Source organism: Acipenser ruthenus, chromosome 6 (genome assembly GCF_902713425.1).
Source record: "Acipenser ruthenus chromosome 6, fAciRut3.2 maternal haplotype, whole genome shotgun sequence".
Classification (NCBI taxonomy): domain Eukaryota; kingdom Metazoa; phylum Chordata; class Actinopteri; order Acipenseriformes; family Acipenseridae; genus Acipenser; species Acipenser ruthenus.
The window spans coordinates 29,185,008-29,205,627 of record NC_081194.1 but is presented as its reverse complement, the minus strand read 5'-3'; positions in this window follow the sequence as shown (position 1 = coordinate 29,205,627).

Here is a 20,620-nt window from a genome sequence, read left to right as displayed (position 1 = left end):
ATTAGCAGATGTAATAATAATAAAAAGATGTAAGAATATCCTGCAAATACTATATAAGGTATTTTTTTTTTAATTTCAATGACTAGCATCACTTGTGGATCATAAGTGATCATAAGTTACATACATTCCTGCAGAACCTGCAATTACTCACATGCAGTGGCATAGCTAGGGGTGGTTTTAGGAGTTTGAAACCCCCAGCCCGAAATTCATTATTCAGTGACGTGGGAGAGAAAAAAATGTCAGCCACCTACGACACTGTAAACCCGTCCCAGCCAATATAAGCTCTGTAAGCTGTGAGCTGTTTGCTTCGCTGTTTTTAAGTACACTTAAAAACAAAAAAGAATAAATCAGTCAAACACATATCTAGTAATTTTACACCAGATTCAGCCTTTGACTCCTTGGAGTGTGAACGTACTGTTCAAACCCACGTGCGATGAGATCTCGAAGTCGAAGATTAATATAGAAATTAGCTAATACTAACACTACGGGAAAAGGAAAAAAGAACAAAAAAATCAGTGATTTTTTCATATGTCCTACTGTCTTTAAACTAGTGGTTTTCAAGCTTTCTCAAGTACCAGTGTTTCCAGCAGGGACCACTAGGTGTACCAGTAACTATAAAACTCGACTCACACAGGACTAAAAATTACCACATAAACAGGTGGTTTCAGAATTTTTACCGACATCGGTGAAATTTAGACCTGTGCGAAACGTTCATTTATTTTTATCCCAGATAATTCTCACGGGTCTTCTGATTATTTTACAGGACGTTGGGACCTTCTGTAAAATGTCAAACTCGGTCTTTTTACTTCTGTGCGAACCGACCATTAACGCATTGACCTGGAAGGGAAACGACGTGGCAGCTGCAGATTGGAGAGGTGGTTGCACTCGTTTACCAAGGGGTCATGTGTGATGGCATAAAAGGGGGCGGAGAATTGCAATCTGTTCCTTCGCTTGGTTTATGCAATGAACCTAGAAGGACTGCGAGAGACCCCAGTTGTGAAACCATAAACGTACCGTGAGTGTTTTGTTTGTTTGTCTATAATTGTCTTGTCTTGTGAATTAATAGACGGCTAACACGATTCCGGAGTTGTCGCCGAGGACTAGCACAAAGCCAGAACAACATTTCACCACTGTCACAAATATAAACTTGTATCACCCACCACAAGCACTACTGCACGCACCCAGGACTGGTGATCGTGTATGTATTATTGTGGGGCGGATATTGTTTATTATTTGAGACTGCAATCCTATTGTTATTTACCCTGTGCAGTACACATTGGTGTGTATTGCTGGGGGATTATTGTTTATTGATAATTGAAAATATAATACAGCCATTTTCCAAATGGATTACAAATCTCTCTGTCTGTTTAATTCACGCACTGCATCACTTCTGCACCTGTATCCACTCAGCCACCTGTTCACACTGGGGTATTCGCCTCAAAGCAATACCAGCCTTCGCAATAAACCATAATATAATATTAAAATTGGTACGATCTGTCCTGAGATTCTACAGGTCAGTAAAACACAACGATTGGGCATAACCAAATTGGGGATGGGCAAAAATACAAAACATAATTGGTGACTCTTAAAAAATGTATTAATGGTGCATTTGAAGATACAGTTGCCACTGTTTAGAACGGTCATGTTTGTGTTAATGTGATTCGCCCACAGTAAGCGATGAACAGTATAAACTCCCACACAATAACCTGACATTCAAAATGTCCCCCAATCATCAGTATAGTAAACAAAACAAACATGCATGTATGCGGTTAAAATCTTTATTAAGACACGCATTACACTAAAAAAAAAATAAAAAAAAAAAAATAATTATTGTCTGTTTCATTTTTGGTTGTGTTTTCATCAGCGCTCTCCTCCTCAACTGCAGAAAACCCAGCTTTTTTGAAGCAATGTTGCATTGTTTGCTGACTGACAGAGTTCCAAGCATGCTTTAGCAAGTGCACAGCATCTAACAGAGACATTTTATTTACACTGAATTTTCATGCTGATGCTAATTGCTTTTCTCTTTCCAGCTATGCTTGCTGTTGCAGTCATTGCTGTTTTTTTCAAACTGTAAAGCCGACACTGTGTACAGGGATTAAATAGCCAAGCGTGAGGTGATGCAAGTGCATCCAGGAGGAGATAGCAGACAGACAGATAGAGATACGAGAGGGGATGGTGAAGTCAGAGGTGGGGAAGGAGAGGAAAATCTGAGCATCATCAGCATAGAAATGGTATGAGAAACCATAGGATGCAATGAGGGGGCCCAGGGAGTGGGTGTAGAGAGAGAACAGGAGAGGACCCAAGAGTGACCCTTGGGGGACTCCTGTTGAGAGAGTGAGAGGTGTGGAGGTTGCTCCATGCCAGGTATAAGTATAAGTAGTGTGAGATTCAAACAGCTGAGTTTGCCTGAAATATACAACGTGCTTAACATGGTGTCACAGGAAATTGGTAGACTGTGAAATAAGTAGATATCGCCTATACTGCACTGTGGCAAAGTGGTAAGTGAATACAGGTGAGTGCAGTGCAGAGCGGATACAAAACAGACAGACAATGATTTCCAGGTGTAAGGGTGTTTATTGATTTAATTAACAATGTCCAGAGCCTTATGGCAAACACCTGTAAATAATAATGTTGGAGTGATACAGCGGCGTGTATCACTAGGTATTTGTAATTCCTCGGGTTTGACCCGTAACCAAAAGTCCAGTTTTACACACCAACATTAAAGACAAAACACAAACACAGTTCTTAGTGATAGTGAATACGTGCAAGTGATGTAATAAAGTTCTCCGTGAAATGCAGGGGTGACAGTGATGTCTGGATTTATGCTGGCTTTCGCTACAGCTCAGGATCGTGCAACTGGTAGTCTATTAAAAAACAGATGACAGTTAACAAAACACTAACAAACACAAGACAAAACTCACGGTTCACGATACAGCACACAGACTCCTTGTAGCTTTTCAACACTAACCATTTACCAAGGAACAGATCACGTACGCTAAGTCCCCTATTTATATCCTCGCTCATGACCCCTAGGTTAACGAGCACATCCACTCCTCCAATCCTCGGATGCCACACCGTTTACCGTCGGGGTCATTGAGTTTGTATACCGTAGCTGCGCCCCTTTCCTAAATGACCAACTTCCACCTACCCTACGGAATAAATTGTTGTGTCATCACAGGTCGAGAGGGAGATCTAACACCAAGCACCATTCATTCTGTGTCACATGCACATGCACGAATTTCTGAATTTAAAGGGAGGGTTCATGCCAGCAATTTATATCTCTGAAGTTTAATAGTTGAACACCCTGTCTTTATTTATTTTAATTGTTGAAATATTGCAGTCTTTGTTTTAAATGTGTTACCATTAAATTGTAAAATATTTATTATATTTTACAATTTATTAAAAGCTGCATTTTATGTGACAAATATTTTGCTAATGTACGCTACAGACATTGTATATGACATAGGGTCAAATGATTACTACTTGTGGCAAAGTGGTAATTATTGCGCAGGTGTAGAGCAGGTGCAGTAATCCAATGAAACACACAGACAACAAAGTATGGGTGAAATGGTTTGTTTATTTGTAATCCAACGGTCTGGTGACCAAGCAGTAAATAATAAAGAGCTTGCAACACACAGCAATGTGCATTGCACAGTAATGATAAAGGGTTGCAGTCCCGTAAATAATAAACACATTACTATACACAATTAGACACAAACACGGTCATCAGTCCAAAGTGAGTGCTGTAGTGCTTGTGGTGAAGTACAATTTATTACGTGCAACAATGGTGAACAAGTAGTGCAGTGTTATCCGGGTTTAGTGCTGGTCGTGGGCGACAGCTCCAGATCATGTTAGCCGTCTAGTCTAGTGAACAATGAACAGTGAACAGAGTTTTAGACAGACAGACAAAACAAACAAAACACTCAGAGTTCTCTATAACAATACACAGGTCCTTCCGGTTTCAGCGTAACCATAAATAAGGAACAGATCACATCACTACGTCCCCTTGGTTAACGAGTGCAACCGGTCCTCCAATCCGTGTATGCCACACCGTTAACCTTCTGGGTCAATGATTTAGTGTACCGTAGCTCCATCCCCTTTCTTGATGGCCGACTTCCGCCTAACCCTGGGATTCACCTGTTGGGCCATCCAATCCAGGGTACTCTGTTCCCTTTACACAGCACCCTCACAGGTCGGGAAGGAGATCTAACACCAAGAATCATTTGATCTCTATCACACTACTGTATACGTTTCTTTTGTTATTATCTATTATCATTTAATCATGGTTAACTTTATTGTTGTGTATGTGACTAATAATGCATTTATTGTGTTATTAAATTATGTGCAATTATATTTCTTAATTTGTTGTCTTTTTATAAAAGGAAATTGAACATTAATTTCAAAAAGTGTTGTAAATACCCATGTTGGGAAAGGACAATTCATCTATTTATTGGCTGCACTCCCTCGCGCCATATACATAAATGTAACACTTTTTGGTAAACTCGTGTTTATGATTGGTTATTGTTATGGCTTACTCTGTTGCTATGGCTTAATATGATTCATAAAACACTTTTATTCACAGTAATATTTAATCTTTATATTTTTCAGAAAAAGTATATATAAAAGTAAAGTGAATAATTACAATGTAATACATATTTTCTTGTAATACAAGTTTTCAGATTTAATTAATGTTTAATGCCATTTTTTTAATATTTTTAGACACCGATCTTTTTTACTTGGAACATGGGCAACAGTTTTCATGCACTTCAGAATAAGTTTACCATTAAGTATTGCAAACAATGGTAGGGATTCTAATTACTTTACAGTTTAGTGCTTACAATATGTAGCATAACTACACCATTTGGGATTTTCACTGAAAAATATCTGAAATATTCCATGCAAACACTTAACCATCTTAGAATTACACAACAGTTTTAGAAAAAATGTTCCAATCCTATCCCTGTACTAATTAAATAGTTTTAGCCTACTTCACTAAGCAATAATAATAATATCACTCCAAGTGCAAGGGTTAATCACAACAAGTATATAAAGGCTGTATTTATCCCCAGAATATTTTAACTTTCTATTTACTCCAAAGCCACTACTTACCTGTTAATTCCATTTACCCCATACATCAGACAGTTGTCTTACCAGTGTGTTTACATTCTCATATGCATGTTTATTTTTATTTTTACCAGCACTTAATAAAAATCCATCCTGGGTTATGTGAACTAAACACACATACTACTGCTAGCTACTCCCAAAACTACAAGGAATTTATAAATATTTTACTACATTATTTTTCTTTCTCCCATAGATATTACTGGCATCACGGATTTCGTAACATCTCGGATAAAAGGGTGTGACAAGTGTCAGCATATGGAAAAGAATCAAGACAGTGGCCCCAGAGTTGACACCAATTGTAACAACAGAAGTCTGGGAGATCATTGGAGTGGATCTGGTAGGCCCTGTGCCAGAAACTATTTCTGGCAATAGGTACATTTTAACTGCCATCTGTCTTTTTTCCCAAATATATGTAAGCATTTAGTATTAAAGATAAAACTGCAAAATTGGTGTCATCTTGTTTGAGAAGTCTTTTTTTTTTTTTAGATATGGACCCCTAGGTAAAATAATAACAGATCAAGGCAGGGAATTTGTAAATTAAGTAAACAATATATTGTTTGAAGAGTTTCGGGTAAAACATCTCATAACCTCTGCATATCACCCTCAGACAAATCGACATGCTGAAAGAACAAATCAGACCATTAAGAGAACCCTGTCCAAATTAATAAATGAAAAGCAGGACAACTGGGATGTCTTTCTGGAGCCTGTTCTTTTTGGGATTAGAACTTCCAGGCAAGAGTCCACAAAGTAGTCATCTTTTTTCTAATGTTTGGTAGAGATCAGAAACATTTTTCTGAAATTGGTAATTCATCAGGAGAATCATTGGCAGAAGGTGTTCCTGATGTATATAATAATGTAGAAGAATACAGTAGCCAGATGACTGATGTTTTTGAAAATGTAAGGCTAAATATTTCTGCATCCCAGGATAAGCAGAAACTCATTTGAGGAAAAGAAAACAAAGGGTGTGAAGTGCTTTCAATTTGCAAAGGGAGATCAGGTGCTTTCACAGGAATGTGGTAAAGTTGGGCAAAAAGGGCAATAAATTGTAATTTGATTGGCTTGGTCCATATGTAATAGATGAGAATTTCAACAATTTCTTAAAAACATGAATGGGAAAACCATTAAAAAACTTACCTGACACATGTAAAATCCTACATACATGTTTCTCATAGTCCCTTGTGTGTTTCAGGTATGACATCTACTCCAAGCCCACCTGTGAGTGATAGGGTTGCAGAGAGCATATGTAATTTATCCAGCCAGTTGATGGAGGATGAAGGGATTGTTTTGCAGTGGAAAAAAATGTGTTTTATTTTAGTTATAATCCAGGTCTGGTGACCAAATAATAAACTCCGGTTATACACAGCGATGCGTAAAACACAGAGAACCGTAACAGGGATTGCAGCCCGAAACAATAAACACAGTATCTCTCCCACAATATACAACCACGGTCACCAGTCCTGGGTGCGTGCTGTAGTGCTCGTGGTGGGTGATACAGTTTAAAGAGTGACAAATAGTGCAGTGCTGTTCCGGGTTCAGTGCTGGCTCTTAGCGGCAGCTCCGGAACGTGTTAGCCGTCTATAAACACATAAGTAACAATTATAGAGAAGACAAACAAACAAACACTCACGATACTCTTAATACACAGTGCACGGGTCCTTCCGGGTCTATTTCGAAACCAAAAACAAAGGAAAAGATTTACAATTCTCCAGCCCCTTTTATGCGATTATGCATGACCCCTTGGTAAACGATTGCAGCTGATTCTATTGCCTGCAGCTGCTATCTCATTTACCTTCCAGGTCAATACATTCCCACACCGGAGTCTCGTCTTTTTCCAGGCTGACTGACTTCCCGACCCAAGGAATGAACTGTCAGGACAACCTGTCCAAAGCCTTTCCCTTTCGCTACTTAGTACCCTGACAGTTCGAGAGGGAGATTTACAACCAGAACTCATTATATTTCCGTCACAAGAAGTTACACCTTGATGTTATTTATGATGGGTCATGGCTTTTGGATATTCATATTGATCAGGCCCAATACTTACTAAGTCAAGAATATCCCTTTATTAATGTGCTACAGAGTTGTGTCCTATTTCAGTCTTTCCTTCTCTGGCCACAACATCTGTTGTAAAACCGAGACCTATAAGTACTTGACAAGCTTGCAATGAAAAACGGGAGGATCTAATGAGAAACTTGGGGATCTAAACATCAGGTAAGGTAGATTATTATGTTATTTGATTTGTATGTTTGATAACTGCATAGTAGTGGTTCTACTACTATGTAACTACAGACCAATAACCCTAACTTCTATGGAAACTTATGGAAAACTTATGGTAAACTTATGGAAACTATAATAAGGCACCGCCCGGGGTGGGGAAGACTCCAGCTGCCCCTGTAAACTGGTTGGATGCCTACAGGCCTGCCTGTGAGTGGCCCAGAGCTGCGTGGTCCTCCGACACTGTATATAATATCTATATGGTAACAGTATCCTGGGAGACAGTGAGCATTGTTTTAGGAAAGGGAGATCGTGTCTAACTAACCTGCTTCATTTTTTTGAGGATGCTACATTGACAATGGATAATTTCAAAGCATACGACATGGTTTATTTAGATTTCCAGAAAGCTTTTGACAAAGTCCCGCATAAAAGATTAATTCTCAAACTGAACGCAGTAGGGATCCAAGGAAATGCACGCACATGGATTAGGGAGTGGTTAAGAAAACAAAAAGTACTGATTAGTGGAGAAACCTCAAAATGGAGCGAGGTAACCAGTGGTGTACCACAGGGATCAGTATTAGGTCCTGTGCTAATCTACATTAATGATTTAGATTCTGGTATAGTAAGCAAGCTTGTTAAATTTGCAGATGACACAAAAATAGGAGGAGTGGCAAACACTGTTGCAGCAGCAAAGGTCATTCAAAATGATCTAGATAGCGAAAAGTGTAAGGTACTGCACGCAGGCAATAAAAATGTGCATTATAAATATCATATGGGAGATACTAAAATTGAAGAAGGGAACTATGAAAAAGACCTAGGAGTTTATGTTGACTCAGAAATGTCTTCATCTAGACAATGTGGGGAAGCTATAAAAAAGGCCAACAAGATGCTCGGATATATTGTGGAAAGTGTTGAATTTAAATCAAGGGAAGTAATGTTAAAACTTTACAATGCATTAGTAAGACCTCATCTAGAATATTGTGTTCAGTTCTGGTCACCTCGCTATAAAAAAGGATATTGCTGCTCTAGAGTGCAAAGAAGAGCGACCAAAAGGCATGTCATATGCAGACAGGCTAAAAGAACTGAATCTATTCAGTCTTGAACAAAGAAGACTATGTGGTGATCTGATTCAAGCATTCAAAATTCTAAAAGATATTGACAATGTCGACCCAGGGAACTTTTTCGACCTGAAAAAAGAAACAAGGACCATGGGTTACAAATGGAGATTAGATAAAGGGGCATTCAAAACAAAAAATAGGAGGCACTTTTTTACACATAGAATTGTGATGGTCTGGAACCAACTCCCCAGTAATGTTGTTGAAGCTGACACCCTGGGATCCTTCAAGAAGCTGCAATAAGCTACTAACAACCAAACGAGCAAGATGGGCTGAATGCCCTCCTCTCATTTGTAAACTTTCTTATGTTCTTATGTAACATGTTTAACGTTTGGGACTTGCTGTCTATAGTAGCTTGGTATTTACATTATCCTGAATAAGTGGCTATCCCAATTACTGTAAAAATCGTTTTCTAGGTTGCACTGGGGTAAAAGTCGCTCCCCCCTTTTTGAGACTTCAATTTAGGAAAAAGAAAGAAAGATACACAGGTTTAGTTTCAAAGTAACTCTTGTTTGCAACATTTTATTCCATTAACATTTTTACAGTTTTTAGTTAAACTGCTAGAAACTATTCGTTTTTTTCAAAATTTAAAAAGTAATAAACAGAAAAAAACGCTTTTATCATGGTTTAGCTAATGATTTTGAACGAGCTCTGTTACCTTATTTTGTCAACCTGCAGCTGCATTTTTCAATGGCTGTTCTTCTTTGACCCATATCAAGCAAAGTATCTGAGCATAGCTGAGAAAGACGTGTTTGAAGCCATTCTACTGTTTGAAGATGTACAAAAATGTACTTGGGGATGACTGGCGCTCCGGAAAGGCATCAAATGTCAAACATGTATCAGAACAATATGTAAACAAACAAACCAAAATGTAAAATAACTGCAAACTGAACCACAGCAGAAGCAATAGCTGCACACAAAGAAAGAAACAGTCTTTTTTAACTTTATTCAGTAACAACACTGCAGGAAGGCTAGCAGTCGATGGACCGATTGCTCTGTAAGTAAATAAATAATATTTAATTTGTAAAGTAAATGATTGTCAGTTGAGGTTGTAACGTGAGCTAGTTGTGTTGGTGTAACAATCAATCAAACTCGCACAGGGCACAGCTGATTGGATTTATAATAATTTGCAACCAATTGTCTATAGCACCCAGCTCTCAACCAGCAGGGCATTATATAAGCACTGACGCAAACCTAGGGCGCCAGCACTGAGCAGCAGCTCACCGAAGGGCCTCATGACCAAAGGGCCGGTTGTCTATACTGTAGTAGTCCACACGAGGACAGGCCAACGTGGACCGGCTGCCAAACTCTCTACCCACACCTCGAACTGTACGCTCCAACTCCAAACCAGGTATGTATACACCCTTCTTTTTCTCTTCTCTTTATTATTTAATGCTCTAGCTCCTCCTGTACCGGTCTGTTCACCTCCCTCTCAGCATCACCCTCTCATATAGCCATTTCTACTTCATTTCCTCTACTGCTCCCTACCATGACTATCTTTAATATCCCTGTAATCCTCTCCCCTCATTCCTATCCTCTCTCTACTCCCTGCCACCACAAATTTAACTCATCTAATCCTCATCTCCCTGCCTCACCCCTACTTGCAACAAGGCTTACTTCATCTCTGCCTTTGTCTCCCACCTCTCTCTTGACTTCCTAGCTCTCACTGAAACCTGGATCTCCCTAGATAACACTGCCACTCCAGCCGCTCTTTCCTCTTTCTATGTCCTCTCCCACTTTTCTCACCCCTCTGGACTGCTCTCTCCCTCCCTGCTCTTTTCTGCCCCCCCCCCCCCCCCCCCGCTCTCTCCTCTCTGTTAGCACCTTTGAGTTTCATGCTGTTGAAACTTTTCTGCCCCGCCCCAGCTCCTTTTGGCTCATACCGAACTGTGCACTGCTGAAAAGAAATGGAAGAAAACCAATCTCCCTGCTGCCTTGGATCTCTATCGCTTGCTCCTCGCTTCCTTCTCTTCTACACTCACCTCAGCCAAACGCTCCTACTTCCACTCTGTCATTCAGTCTTCCACTAACAATCCTCGTAAACGTTTCTTTACCTTCTCCTCCCTCCTTAGCCCCCCATCTTCCACCCTCCTCCATCTCGGCTGATGAGTTTGCCTCCTTCTTCTCCTCCAGAATCGCAGACATCCGCAAACTCTTCACTACCTCGCCTCCTTTCCCACCCATAACCTGTCCTCTGCTCACTCCCTCCCCACCACCCTTTGCAACCCCTACTATTCTACCTTCCCTCCTCTTTCTCGCCTCTCTCAGACTCCGATCTGTGCTCACTGCTCCAGAGCCATAAACCCACCATGTGTGCTCTGGACCCCCTCCCCACTCACCTCTTCCAGACTGCTTTTATTTCCTCTTTCCTCAACACCTCTCTGCTCTCTGGCTGTTTCCCCTCTGCCTTCAAACAATCTGAATCACCCTCATCCTAAAAAAACCCTCCTTGGATCCCTCATCACTCCACAACTACTGTTTCCCTCTTCCCTTTCCTCTCTAAAACCCTCGAGCGAGTGGTACAACACCAACTCTCTGCCTTCCTGTCAACACATTCTCTCTACACGAACGCTCTACTCTCTGCTCATGTTGCCTCCCTCTCCTCTGTCCTAATTCTCCTTGATCTCTCTGCTGCCTTTGACACAGTTGACCACTCTATTCTCCTGTCCTCCCTTTCTGTCCTGGGACTCTCCGGCACTGCTCTTGCCTGGTCCTCCTTCTACCTCTCCAAGTGCATGTACCAGGTGTCCTGGCGTGGCTCACCCTCTGCCTCTTGCCCTCTTTCGACTGGTGCTCCCAAGGCTCAGTCCTAGGACCCATCCTGTTTTCTCTCTACACCCGCTCCCTGGGTCCCCTCATCTCCTCCCCATGGCTTCTCGTATCACTTCTATGCTGATGACGTCCAGATCTTCCTCTCCTTTCTCACCTCGGACTCTGACATTCCTTCCATATCTCTACCTGTCTCTTGGCCATCTCCTCCTGGATGCAATCACATCATCTCAAACTCAGTCTCTCAAAGTCAGATCTCCTTTCCTTCCCCCCTCTTCCTCCCCCACCGCTGATCTCTCTATCTCTATTCCACTTGAATCTACCACCCTCTCTCCCTCCTCATCCACCAAACTTTGGTGTCATCCTTCACCCCTCCTTCTCCTACTCTCAGCACATCTCTACTCTGGCACGCTCCTGTCGCTTCTTCCTCAGCAACATATGCAGAATTTGCCCCTTCCTCACCAATTACTCCACACAGCTCCTAGTTCAGGCCCTGGTACTGTCCTGCCTTGACTACTGCAACTCCCTCCTAGCCGGCCTCCTGCCTCTGCTATCCATCAGCTCCAGCTCATCCAAAACTCTGGTGCTCGCCTTTTCTTCTCCCTACCCTGTTTCTCCCACGCTACACAGCTGCTCCGCTCTCTGCACTGGCTCCCTATCACTGCTCGCATCCAAGTCAAAACTCTTGTACTATCATTCTGCTCCCTCCTATCTCCAGATTATAATTTCCCTCTACACCCCCTCTCGCCCTCTCCGCTCCTCCACCTCAGGCAGACTAGCTGTACTCCCCCCCCCCCCCCCCCGCTCCCCCTCCTCCAGAGCCCGCTCCTTCTCTACACTTGACCCTCAGTGGTGGAACGACCTACCCACGGATATCAGGACTGCTCAGTCCCTGACCACCTTCCGGGACCTTCTCAAGACACACTTGTTCAGACAGCATCTTTAAACATTACAACTCTCGACCATCAGCTTGTACTTGCACTGAACTGTTCCATACCTTGCTGCATTCAACTACTGCTCCAACCTATAACTACTTATCATATCTTGTATTTGATTTTACTCTTATAGGTATCTGTTCTCACGTTTTCTGTAATTGTTCTTATTTGAAATCATTCTCATCCTTACTACGTGTTCTTACTGGACTTTACTCATATAAGCAAATAGTTACTATAAGGTTTAACTGCTCTTAGTTGAATTCGCTCTTATAAGTTACTGTATGCTCTATTTTGCTCTTACTTGAATTGATTTTATTGTACTTTCATAACTGCTCTTATCTGTATTATGATATTCTGTTGTGTGATACTTTATAATGTGATAACCTGTAATGTGATATTTTATAATGCGATACTTTGTTCTGTGATAAGGGCATCTGCTAAGAAATAAATAATAATAGTAAAATCTCTCCTACTAATGTTTTCCTCGTGCATTCCTTATCCAAAAGAAAGAATTGATGGCAGCCAGGTCCAGTAGAGATAACAGGCTTGTACATAAAAATAAAATAGAATATTGTAGGTTATATTCAAAATAAAAACATGTATTGTAAGGCAGTCAAAATGACTGCTCTGGTGGTTCTAGGTAGAGGGGATTATAACTTTTATTTTTGCGATCCTGCCTTTCAAATGCCAGAGTATGTAATATATGTATTTATGAAAAGTCAAGAACGGACAACCGCATATCTTTCACACATGCAGAGTAATTTAAATTTTAAAAGTGAAAACCGTCAAAATGACTGCGGTGGCGCTTCTAGTGTTAAGGATGAGCAACTTCTTTATATCACCTAATCTTAATTAAATAACAACAGATACACTGGGAAACTTTTTATTTAATTAGCAAGTTTACTTGTAAATTGCTGAAAGTAGACAACAGGTGATGTATCAGAACATTAATTGAAATACTGCCTTCTTCAGAATTTGAAATAAATGAGAGAAAAGTAAAACATTTTTCTGTTTACAGCAGCAGTTTGACAATGATAGCCAATTGAAGCTGCATTCTTCTAATCTATGGTCTACTTTTGTATGCTCAATTGTATCAGAAAGACTGTGGTCACCATCAGTTAGGTGTTCAAATTAGCTCAGGACTGATCAGTGGTTAGCCATTGCTGGTAGCCATAGCTCCACCTTCTGACCCTCACCAATGGCCCAATATTTTTTAAATATAATTAAAATAAATTATATTTTCTGAATTACTGATTTGGAGAAACATATAATCACAGACAGGGACATATGCTATTGACAATATCCCCTCTTAGTATAACTCAATTATTGGTTCTCCAATCCTGTCCTTCACTACAAGGTAACAAAGCATTCTTAGGAAAGGACAATTTGAATTAGTATAATTATTCTCCATTTTTTATTGTTTTAATGTTCATCAAAGAAATTGGTTTGACATTTTGTTAACAACCTGACATTTTAAAAAAGAAAACAACAAAAACTGTAGACTGCATGAAAACAAAATTTTCAATACATTGTTTTTCAGCAATTATCCAGGTCTGAGGTTCCAAAATACTTTAGCATGACTTTAATCTAGAAAACGTTAAGCCTCTTTAGTTTTCTGCAGGCATTTTCTTTTTAGAAATAACTTACTTGTATGTAGCCATTGCTGGCATAGGGGCGAACTGCTTTATTTTGTAATTACTTTTGTTTTTATATATTAATAAACACTGACGTTTTGGGAGTAAACCGTTGTTGTTAGTGTTAATTTTACCACCCCCCAGTAACCATCCTCGTCACAACCTGTCATGAAGATTAGTGGATACCAATGCAGAATTAAAAATACATCATTGTTATATATTTAAGTGAATAGACCACCTTTTAAGATGGTTTTTTGAAACAATTTTTCTTCTATTTCATCAGTAAGGGCTGGAGATCCTGTCTATGTTATTGAGCAGCTAAGAACTTATATTGTATTCATTTCAATTGCACGTTATTACAATGCCTTAACAACAAGTATCAAAGTATGGAAATATTTTACCTAAAATTCTGTAATGTGTCAAAGTTGTACTGAATTGCATTCTTTGATGAAGTTTGGTATATGGTGTGTTTAATTACAGTATTTCATTACTCTGTGTAGGTGTTAAAGTTTTACTGAATTGCATTAATTAAATGATTTGTAAAGCTTTGTAATTTTGTATGCTTAATGTGATAGAATAGGCTACTAGCTACATCGGTAAGGCTACAATTTTGGCACGGTTATTTTTACTACATTTCACGGGCGAGGTGTGTTAAAAAAAACAAGAATTCATAGAAAGTTCACCAAATAATGTAGCTTTACCTACATAAACACACACAAGAGCTTTTAAATAATACACCAAACCAATAATATAAAGACTATTGCTTTTGACTACTGATAACTTTAAATGTTACTTTAGAGTACAAAACTTACAGTACATACTTCAGTCCAGGGTCTCCAACCCTGTGTGAAAAGTCGGAATTATGTAATCTACAATCTTGAGACGTGCATCTTTTTTGGAAAGGCATACAGCCTTAACAGTTCGTCAAACCTTTCATCAGACATTCTAAAATACCTAAAATATCTCTCTAAATAATGTTTGCATCTGCATATGAGTGAAAACTCACATTGTGACGATGTATAATCTGTCCACGTGGCAGCATATAGATATTAAAAAAGTTAGGATCCTAAAATAGAGCCCTGTGGCACACCTGTAGATACCGGGCTAGGGTCAGATGTATAGCCGCCCATAAAAACACACTGCCTACAATCTGACAAGTATGATCGGAACCACTGTAAGACAATGCCAGCAATACCCACACAGCATTCCAAACAGTTAATTAGAATGGCGTGGTTTACGGTATCGAATGCAGCACTAAGGTCTAATAGGACCAGAATGGTCAGTGCACCCGAATCAGCGGCCATGAACAGATCATTAACAACCTTAACAAGGGCTGTTTCAGTGCTGTGTCTTGATCTAAAACCTGGCCCCAAAGGTTCATAAATGTCGCATTACGATAGAATACTCTGTAGCTGCTGAGCCACTACACGTTCTAGGATTTTAGACGGAAAGGGCAGATTAGAGATGGGCCTATAATTACAAAGAATATCCGAGTCAAGGTTTGGTCACAGCATCATCAATGGCTAAAGATCTGGAACACCTGTTAATCTTGACTAATTAAGCCAATAACTGGTTCAAGTAACTGAGAGCTCGGTTGAAACGAAAACCAGAAGGAGACCCTGTAGTTCTCCAGGACCAGTGTTGGATACCCCTGAGGTAGGGGAAAGTCCACCATTCAATAAGGATTGTGGTAACACATGTTAGCACCATTTTGTACTCCCCTTTAAAACTAATTAATTCTTGTCACGGACAAGGTAGTTAAAAAGTTTAAGCCAGGAATTATTATCAAATATATAAACAAGGCACAAATGCTCCCTTACATTCTCTCTCACGTCTGGTACTTTCAATACTGACTAATAAACAGGATGAAACAAAAGCATGGAAAGTGTCCGATATTACCTTGTGACAGAAATACAATGATTCTTGGTTGTAAATCTCATTCCCGTCCTGTGAGGGCACTAAGCAGCAAGAACAGAGTTCCTTGGACGGGCTGGTCTGACAGTTCTTTCCCAGGGTTCAAGGGAAGTCGGCCAGCCTGGAAGGGGGCGAAACTCCGTTGCAAGAACGCACTGCCCCGGAAGAGAAATGACGTGACAGGTGTAGATTGGAGAGGCGGTTGCACTTGTTTACCAAGGGGTCATGTGTGACATCATAAAAGGGGACGGAGAATCATAATCTGTTCCTTCGCTTTTGGTTTTGTATTCACCATAGAAGGACTGCGAGAGACCCCAGAGAACGTAACTGTTTCATGAGTGTTTTGTATGTGTTTTGTGTCTATTAGTAATTGTCTTGTTTGTGAATTACCAGACGGCTAATACATTTCCGGAGCTGTCGCCTTGGGCCAGCACAAAGCCAGAACAACACTTCACCACTGTCACGAAATAAACTTCGTGAAGTATCACCCACCACGTGCACTACTGCACGCACCCAGGACTGGTGACCGTTTTTGTATAATTGTGGGGCAGATATTATTGTTTATTATTTGGGACTGCAATCCTATTGTTATTTACACAGTGCAGTACACATTGGTGTGTATTGCCGAGGGATTATTGTTTGGTTGCCAGACCAGGAAACTATTAATAAAATCCTTTTCAAACCAGATTACAATCATCTCTGTCTGTTTCATTCACGCACTGCATCACTCCTGCACCTGTATCCACTCAGCCACTTTGTCACAGACCTGCACAAATTATCGGATCAAATCGGTGAAATTAGCTAGAAGTGTCCCAGACAAGGTAACCTATTGTGAACAAAAAGAAATGGAGAATAAGGGGGCCTTTCACAGGTTAAAACCATGTGAAAACAGTGTCCCAAGACAGGGCTATAAGTTTGCTGCATACTTCTTATTAAAAAATGACCCCTTGACCCCTGTTGTGAGTGTGCTGCATGCACAGGCCCTAGTGAGTTCTTTTTGAGCTGTAATGCATCTGTCCCAGTCTGGACTCAGGTTTTTGTACCCAAACCTGCAGGGTACATACCTGATAAAAACCTGGAGGTCACTGGTGAGATAGTGAGGGCCACCTGTACCAAGTGTCTCTGGCAGCTTGATTGGAATATAGATAAGCCAATAAATTGTGCAAACAGTAGTGCAAGGCAGGGAAGTATTTTACTCCAATGCAGGGTGAAGCCCAGGAGAACTAAACACACTTAAGATGCTGGGAATTGGATCCAGGAGGACTAAAAAGAGAATCCCACTTGATTCTGAAGTAGACAGGACCCAGCTTGGTTTAGAAGAAATAATAAATAAAATGTATTGTCTGTGTTTGTGGTGTGTGACAGGATATGAGCCCGCTTGCAGTTTGCTGAATAATCTATGTGTAACTGAGCAAGAATAACAAGCAGCAGGATGAGGTTAAGAGGTGCTAGCTTGCCCTTTGAACATAAAGGGCCCTGCTTGCTGCAAAAGGTGCAATGAAATATACGATAAGAATGAAAATGTATTAACATTTGGTAGCTACAAATCATGAGCTGTGCCTTAGTTTGCTTTCTTACGAATGCTGTGATAAAAAGACTGAAAGGTAGATGCTTGGCTTAGAATGTTCTAGACAAAGTTACCAAGAATTATTTTTACACTTTTAAAATAGACTCGCAAACCAATAGAATAGAATGTGCTGCTAAATAGAACCCAAATAATGAGGGAGAACAATATCGGGCAAATGATAGGCCGCTTGAAAAAGGGCAGGAACTGTGCATAGTGAATGAAAAGTTAACAAATACTGTGAAAATAAAATATCAGGTGTGCAATCATCCTGGCAGCTATCCCAGCTGAAATACTGAGCTTTTCCAAGCTTGTTGACTGACACCCGTCTCTCTGCCGATTACTGAAAGAAAAACATTTTAACTGGAACACAATTCCTGTTGCTTTACCTGTGACGACAACTCGTTCCTGATACTAGGGTAAGCTTATAAGTAATTAATACAGAGTGCAAGTCATTGTAATAATCCATGTATAAAAATGTGGTAGGAGTATATGTTGTATTGCCCTGAACACCAGAAAATAAGCAATAATTGTTTGAATACATGATAAGGATATCTCAAAAGATGCCACATGTATAAAAATATTGTGTGGTTCTTGTTTAATTAATAAATACAAAACCCAAATGGTTTGTTCCACAAATATTTGTGTTCCGTTTCATTATTTCCTTATATACATGACATGAATGACTCTCGAAAGTAAAACTAAAAGACGTGCACGAATAAAAACCACAGGGAATAATAGAAAATAATATTAGTCAAACCAAGTGCTACCCTATTCAAGCACCGAAACACAACACTCTGTGAAATGGTATTTTTAATTAACAGTTAATTAATAATTTTTGGTTTGCAGTGCTGCATGGTCCTCCAACGCTGTATATTTCCATTTTACCTTTTCAGTTATCCAATTATGTTTTTATTATCTATCTACCTAAAAATGTACCTGACCCACACTACCTTAATAATATGTGATCAACATGCATTAGCTAGTATGAATATGGTATGTTTTTAACTGTAACGCCTCCCAGTTACGGGGGGGGGGGGGGGGGGCTACAAGAAAACAGTATTATAACCAAGGCCTGTACCCCAAAGTCTAATTCATTTTTTTTTGTAATCCAACTATATCATTGGGAGTTACCCCCAAAATATTGTAATTCAAGATTTTACCAGTTGTCTTTCCACAGCAGCACACAGGTTCTTTAATTAGGGGCGCACACGTAATAATGACTAAGTACAATGCAGTGGACAGAGAGGAGCAACAAAGGGGATTCAAGTAAAATATATTTATTAATAGATTTCAAAATAGGAGAGTTCAGAATTCTTTTTAGAATCCAGCAGTAACAAAAGATTTACAATTCAGCTCGACTAGGATTACTGTTGCCTAAAATAAAAGCGTTCAATAAGGGGTGAAATTCTGCCGGTACTCACTGGTACTCCACACTGAGGTTTATTTTATACTGAGTACCGGGACCTATTGTATCTGCTTTTCATCCAACGTGCATGCATTCTGTCGACTCCTACACAGTCCATTAGCACAGCATTTCTGAAATGTGGAAATTTTGTGAGACCAAAGCAGCCCCCCAGTAACTTTGATCTTAATCGGCTCCACTATACAGCTTTCATTCAGCACAGTTATCTTTCATTCTGATCAGATTTAATTTTGGCATGTGTCACAAGTCTCCGCACATTTCGCTCTGTGTCAGTGCTCATTGGTTCATCGACGAGCGAAGACTTCAGCAGTGCGACGTGAAAACAGCGGCATGGATATTATTTTCTTTAGTGCGGCGGAGAAACTATCTGAATACTCGAATGAACATTGCTGCATATGAATTTGATGGCAGAAATCCATGTCAGTGTGGGCTTCCCGAGTGGCGCATCCAGTAAAGGCACTCCGCATGGAGTGCAGGATGCGCCATATAGTCTGGAGGTCGCTGGTTCGGGTCCAGGCTATTCCACTGCCTGTCGTGGACGGGAGTTCCCAGGGGGCGGCGCACAATTTGGTGCCGCCCGGGGTGGGGAAGGCTCCAGCTGCCTCTGTAGACTGGTTGGATGCCTATAGGCCTGCCTGTGAGCGGCCCAGAGCTGCGTGGTCCTCCGACCCTGTATATAATCCCTATATGGTAACAGTATCCTGGGAGACAGTCAGCATGGTTTTAGAAAAGGGAGATTGTGTCTAACTAACCTGCTTGATTTTTTTGAGGATGCAACAATGGATAATTGCAAAGCAATATGACATAGTTTATTTAGCTGTCCAGAAAGCTTTTGACAAAGTCCTGCATAAAAGATTAATTCTCAAACTGAATGTAGTAGGGATTCAAGAAAATGCATGCACATGGATAAAGGAGTGGTTAACATGTAGAAAACAGAAAGTACTGATTAGAGGAGAAACCTCAAAATGGAGCAAGGTAACCAGTGGAGTACCACAGGGATCAATAGAAGGTTCTCTGTTCTTCCTAATCTACATTAATGACTTAGATTCTGGTATAGTCCGCAAACTTGTTAAATTTGCAGACAACACAAAAATAGGAGTGGCAGCAGCAAAGGTCATTCAAAATGATCTAGACAGCATTCAGAACTGAGCAGACACATGGCAAATTACATTTAATAAAGAAATGTGTAAGGAACTGCACACAAGCAATAAAAATGTCCATTATAAATACCATATAGGAGAGACTGAAATTGAAGAAGGAATCTATGAAAAAGATCTAGGAATTTATGTCTTCATCTAGGCAATGTAGTAAAGCTATAAAAAGGACAACAAAATGCTCAGATATATAGTGAAAAGTGTTGAATTTAAATCAAGAGAAGTAATGTTAAAGCTTTACAATGCATGAGTAAGACTTCATCTAGAATATTGTGTTCAGTTCTGGTCATCTCGTTACAAAAAGGATATTGCTGTTCTAGAAGCAGTGCAAAGAAGAGCAACAAGAATTAGTCCTGGGTTTAAAAGGCATGTCATATGCAGACAGGCTAAAATAATTTAATCTATTCAGTCTTGAACAAAGAAGACTACGTGGTGATCTGATTCAAGCATTTAGAATTCTAAAAGGTAATGACAATGCCGACCCAGGGGACTTTTTCGACCTGAAAAAAGAAACAAGGACCAGGGGTCACAAATAGAGATTAGATAAAGGGGCATTCAGAACAGAAAACAGGAGGCCCTTTTTTACACTGAGAATTGTGGGAGTCTGGAACCAACTCACCAGTAAAGTTGTTGAAGCTGACACCCTGGGATCTTTCAAGAAGCTGCTTCATGAGATTCCGGGATCAATAAGCTGCTAACAACCAAATGAGCAAGATGGGCTGAATGGCCTCCTCTCATTTGTAACCTTTCTTATGTTCTTATGTTCTTATGTAG